General features: G+C 38.7%; 1 pseudogene; it reads right to left on the bottom strand.

The window, feature by feature from the left end:
• Positions 1-2,598: 2,598 nt before the first annotated feature.
• Positions 2,599-3,797, bottom strand: LOC122976435 (annotated as a pseudogene).
• Positions 3,798-6,183: the final 2,386 nt, after the last annotated feature.

The following is a 6,183-nucleotide window of genomic DNA, read 5'->3' as shown; positions in this document are numbered from 1 at the left end:
TCACAGGCAACACACCATCAGTTTATGGACAAAGCTACATGCCATACAGTAGGTGTGAATGGATTAGTTTTTTTTTTTTCATCTGAGAAGCATGCCCATCTGAAATCAATTTCTCCACCCGTCCACCCTAAAGCCTCTGAAGGTTTAGTGATTTGTCAAACATAAGCCAGTAAAATGGCTTCAGGTATTCAGCCTTTTCAAACCGTATTATCTTTGACTTGATGATTATAGAGAATTTGGTGTTGACAGCTCAGATTAGGATCAATGAGGGCACTCTTAACTTCACAAGGTGTTAATGAGTTCAACCATGGCAGACCTCCCTTAAAATGTGCAGTCAGGCTGACTCACTACAATCAAAAAAAAGTCAGATGAAAAGAAAAGATGTTTTGTGGCTGCCTGGCACTGATGTACTTTAGGTTTCATCAACATAGCAGCTCCTAAACCTTTTCTGTCATCCCCCCATTTTGAAGCCAAGAACCCAACATTGATTGCCTTTTTATCAACCAGTAACAAAACTGGGAAACTAGCAACAAAGGAGCCAAGTTTAATTCTATAAAACTAACAATATCATTAAGATAAACAAATAATTCTTCTATAATTTCTGTTGTGCAAATGAGAAAAATTGAACCTTTCCCAAACTGCTTGACTTTAGATATAATAAACACAAAGCTCTCCTGCTGTATTGACAGTGAATTTTAAGAGCAAGAGTCTTCATCACATTTTCAATTTGACGGACATGTTTGCTTGGTGAGCTTTCAGTAATATTTCTTTGCTTTCATATCAAAAGTCTGTCTGTCTTTTACTTTACATGTCTGATTAAATCTTGCTAACCTGTATCTTAGCCTTGCTAGCATCAGAGCACTCTTGTTTCTTTATCTTTTTCAAATTCATAGACCTTTGTCATGGCCGAAATTTGGGCTCTCCATTGTAAAAAAAGCACCGGTGGAACTAATGACATGAATGATGGCTTCGTTCCAGTAGTTATTACAAGGTAATGCAGTGATTGATAATATTTGTTGCACTTGTGATAGTACACCCTTCTGTGCAAAGCCCCCATGGGAATCACCCTAATAAGTGATTGATTCACTTTAGTAATTTAGGTAACATATTCTTTTAGTTTTCTTCAATGTTCAACAGAGGGCGTTGTGCACACACAAAGGAATCTACTGTGGTCATTAGAAAGGAAATAACAGAAAGAGGAGAAAGCAAGAGGGTGGAGAGAAATATCCCATTCATTTCTTTACATTTGAAATCGAAGTTAACTGGTACTAAATTTATTTTCTATTTACTGCAGTTCATCCAGAGATTCAGGTGGAATCTGGTGTGTAATAATGAATTCTCTGATGTGTGTCTTTTTTTATTTTTTTGGATGTTGCTATTTTAACACTAATCTTAACTTAATGTGTATTTATTTGTACAAGTTATTATTTTTCTGTTTTTTTTTTGCTAGTTAGCAACACCAGTTTCAGGAACACTACCACCACTCTCTGAACTGGAGGTCGACCCTGATTTGCATGTAGCCCAGGTAAACCAAGACTTGAAGATTTGTGATCTGGCCAACAGAGAATCATATATGTGGCTAAGACTAAACATAAGTGCAAGTGTAAATGGGGCCAGAGACTTGCCTGAAGAAGTTTTACTTTTACAGGAAATTAAATGAAACACTTATCGTTATGTTTGCTGTCCTTAAATCATGTTAAGCACCCTTTACAACATAACAAAACAAACATGTTCAAACATCACCATAATGCTGATTGGAACAGCATTGCTCAATTTGTTACAGCGTCTGTCAAAATGAACAACTGATGAGCAAGAAAAATCACAACTCACATTTTAAGTCAACCTTGACAGTCAGGTAGAGCTACAGGTTGAATGTCAGTGGAGTTTGGTAGCTGCAATAGCTTTGTTGTTGTCATCTTTGTCTGCAAAGATTGCAGGTTGTGCTGTGATTTGTATTTCTTGTGCTTGACCCTTTGGATGCACACTTAAATATGCAAATATAGTCCTACATGGAGGTGGAGTTTAAAGAGTAACATTACACAATTAAACACAATCAGTTTTAATGCTGCTACTCTGTTCCACATTTATTTCTTCCTCTCAAGCATACCAAAAACACATATAATAGTCCGTATACTCTATAATAGTCTAAATATGTTACAGTGTTTTTGAGTAATAGTGTCATTTTTCACCCTTCTTGGCTTCAAACAGTGAGCTGCAGTCAGAATCCACTGGTCACTGATCAGAGACGTTCACAATTATACTTTTTCTTTATGTATCCACCAAAAAAAAACAAATCAGGTGAAAACAATAGTAGGCCGAAGAGAAAGAAAACGACAGGCACAACGGTAAAATGGCTGGTATTGGACTATAAATGTACCTTACTGATCTGAACAGGTGGGTCTTGCTGCGATATAAATATAAAACATATTATATATATTACACTATACTAAAAAAGTGCATATACACCCAAATTCCAAAAAGCTATTTGGACTATTGTGTACAAATGTAAAACAAGGTGGTGAACAGGTAAGCAGGTAAAAAAGTTACCGCCTGTGTGAGGGTGAGAAAGACAATAATCAAGGCTGTGATAAAACCGCCTCATTGTCGACTGACGGCACACAGCTCATGAGGCGAAGGACTGAGGATGGAGGTCACAGCTGGAGTCAGATCCAGGTCATCCTCTGTCACTGCAGGTGGAGGAGTGAAACGAAAACGCTGGAGGAGGGTGGTGAAGAAGAGGAAGAGCTCCATCTTGGCCAGACTCTCTCCGAGACAAACTCTGCGACCTGCCTGCGACCTCAATTCTTTGAGAATAGAAACTCTGCAAAGTTGTTTTACCTGCAGAAAAGGGCATGAATGCATCTCTCCTTATCCAGGAAGTGGGAGGGGTTGAAAGTGTGTGGGCTCTCCCATTCACTCTCATCATGCAGGACTGAAGTAAGCAGAGGGAACACAGTGGTCCCCTGTATGCAAAAGAGAAGAGGTCTATTGGACTCTGTAAAGTCTTAGAACCAAAGCTCTGTTTTAAATGTTTTCAGAGGTGGATGACTATATCCACAAACTGATGTTGGTAAGTAGTGAAACAGCTAAGAGCAGCTGACCCTTTTGATAAAGTAACCCTGGAAGGTGATGTCTCTGTGTCTCATGAATGACGGCGTCAGTGTATGGCAGGTTTTTTCGGTCATCTACTCAGATCTGGTGGCTTCTAACCACCCTGCTCAACTCGTCCTGGACCTGGTCTGGAGACACTAGCTAATAATGTTCTTTGCCTGCATTTTTCTATTGACTCCAAAAACATGCATGTATTCTATGAGTATATGAGAAGCATACATATCCCTTTGTCCTTCTGTTTGTTAAGTATTTCAGGCCATTCACTGGTGAAAACATAAATGCACACCTATGAGGAAAGATTCACAAGCTTCATCTCTGTCCTTACCTTGTATTTGAGGATATTTGGCCACAAGCAGCAAACCCTATCTCAGTGTAGTTGCTGTGGTGTCAGTACCAGCAGCAAACAGATTGAGCACTGTAAATATGAAGTTCTTCTCATGGTAGTGAGTGTCTATAAGAGTGAGTGAGTGTGAGTCCTAAGAGAAAGAATGTCATACTGTATATTATTAAAATAGACCTATAAAGGTTTGTTGCACCTTTTCTTGGCTGGAAAAACACCGAAGTTTTTGTCATACTTCCTCTTTCTGCTTCTGAATCAGAAAACAGTCCAGCAGTCCCCTGCGTGTGTGAGGGTTCAGTTTCTCTTTCAGATGCTTGATTAAATCTTTAACATCTCTGACATTCATCTCAACGTTTTTTAATATCAACTGCCGTTTTTTTATCCAACTGAGCAGCCGGGAAAATGATGATTTAAGAAGATTTAAGTATAAACCAAACAAAAATCCAAACAGATACATTTCATGCATGCAAAATTTCATGCAAACATATAAAATGGGAATATACATTCTGGATATGATATGGTTATGAATTATCCTACTGTGGATCATATAATATTTACAAGGAACAGTACTTACCTGAATTTTATTCTTACACAGTGGTGAGAGCAAATAAACCACAAAATAAGCAGCAGCCTGCAGGTTAAACGTAGGACCATGTGACTGTCAACCTCCAATGAAGTCTCAGTCTACAGAGTGTGCAGGTAGTCTCCTTTCACTATCAGGTGTTTTTATGTAAGAGGTGCATTGGATGTTAATGAGACTTTTAACTGTAAATAAGGCGTTTGAAATTAATCACAAAATATTTCTTCCTCTTCTTTGGTGGCCCTCCAGTTGCTGGCGACCTATGTGACCGCCTATCTCACCTATGCCCTGAACATTGAAGGTTTTTCTTACCATAATCATTCCTCCTGTTCATACTGGCCATTTAAAGCCTCCCTCTGTGCAAAAATATATTTAAAAGTTTATCTGAAGCTAATATGAGGCTTATGAAATAAAGTAGATATCTTTCAACGTTAGTTTTTTTAGTGCCAAAGTCCCTCTTTATTACTATACTTCCATGTTAAATATACTTTTTCTTCATGTATCCACCAAAAAACCCTGAAAACAATAGTATGTCAGGATTTTTACAGAAAGAAAATAGCAGGGACAACAGTAAAATGTCTGGTATTGGAATATGAATGTTGCTTACTTTTATTGTAATTTTGGATGTTTGTGAATCTGAACATGCAGATTTAGTTTATTTACAGTAAATTACATGATTTCTGCAAGTGTAACGGGGGACTATATTAGCCTCACAGTTTATAATGCCCCCATTAAGTTTCTTTTATATTGCTGATAATAGTTACAGCCTACAGTCTCTGCATTGCTTTGTGATGATGATGGTGGACTAACGTCAGTTGACTCCAACAAAGACACCCAGACAACTCCGATGTCGACTCAATGATGACTGTTTATTGCTTACAAGCACTTCGGGATCTGGGGGATACAAGCACGGTCTCAGTAAAACTATTTAATATAAATAAAATCATAATCAAAGGAAACTTACAATAGTAATAAATGATTTCTGTGACGAAGCTTAATGACCACTAAATAACAAATTACATGTCCAACTGTCCAACCTTGACCAGGATCAAAAACTTACCATATTACAAATTACATAAAAGAGACTATTGATACAGATGAATCAGTACACATAGATAATCACTCTGAATGTCAATATAGTTATAATTAGGGCCCGAGCCCAAAGGGCAAAGGTCCTCTTGTATTTCGTGTGTTTGTTTGTTTCTTTCTTTATTACTCCGCCACTTCACACCTAAATTTGACCCCCTAAACATGCTCAAAAACTCACCAAATTTGGCACACACATCAGGTCTGGTAAAATATTTGATAAAATGTAAAAATTAACCCCCAAATTGCCAAAATGTGCTCTCTAGCTCCACCTATGTAACTAAAATGGCTGCCACGGCCTGTAAGAATGTCGTAGAGAGATCAAACCAAAACTCAATTAAAGCTGCAAGCAGTGTTGAACAGGCCCTTGCACCTCCACACACGTTGGGCCGCAGTGCAATTGAAGGGCTTCTGTCACGGGCATGTAGATGTCGTCAGACCCAGGCTGTTTTCAGATAGTGCAAGAAGGATATAAACACCACTTCCTTTGTCCACTATTTTGCCTGCTGCTGGGGCTGCCTCGCTGAAATTTTGTAGGGGACACTATTCAGCCAGTTTGCATCACTGATGGAATATTGTAATGTAGACGTGTTCAGGCCGGGACTCTTATCAAACATGTAAAGTTTGGTGCAGACAGGAGCATTTACAATAAAGTTATAGCATCTTCCTCTGTCATGGCGACATCAAATCTCAACGGTGTGAGGATAAGAATTTTCTGCAGGGTGAGACATGTCTGTCTTGCTCACACCTGTGTCATCAAAATTATGCAAGGACAGCTTGCAGTCATTGGAGCTACAAGTTCTGAGTTGTACCAGCAAATTCTACAGGAAAATGTCAATCCATCTGTTAACTGAAGCTCAATAGAAAGTGGGTCATGCAGCAAGACAATGACCCTAAACAAACAGATCACTCTACCAAAGAATGGTTAGAGCAGAAGAAAGTTAATGTTTTGAAATGGTAGAGTCAAAGTGCACATGCTGTGGGAGGACCTGAAGTGGGCATTTCATGCAAAGAAGCCCACCAACATCCCCGAGTTGAGACTGTTCTGTAATAAGGAAAGGGCTAA

Source organism: Thunnus albacares, chromosome 3 (assembly GCF_914725855.1).
Source record: "Thunnus albacares chromosome 3, fThuAlb1.1, whole genome shotgun sequence".
Taxonomy (NCBI): Eukaryota; Metazoa; Chordata; class Actinopteri; order Scombriformes; family Scombridae; genus Thunnus; species Thunnus albacares.
The sequence above is the reverse complement of the archived record's forward strand: the minus strand, read 5'-3'. Positions and strand labels throughout refer to the sequence as shown.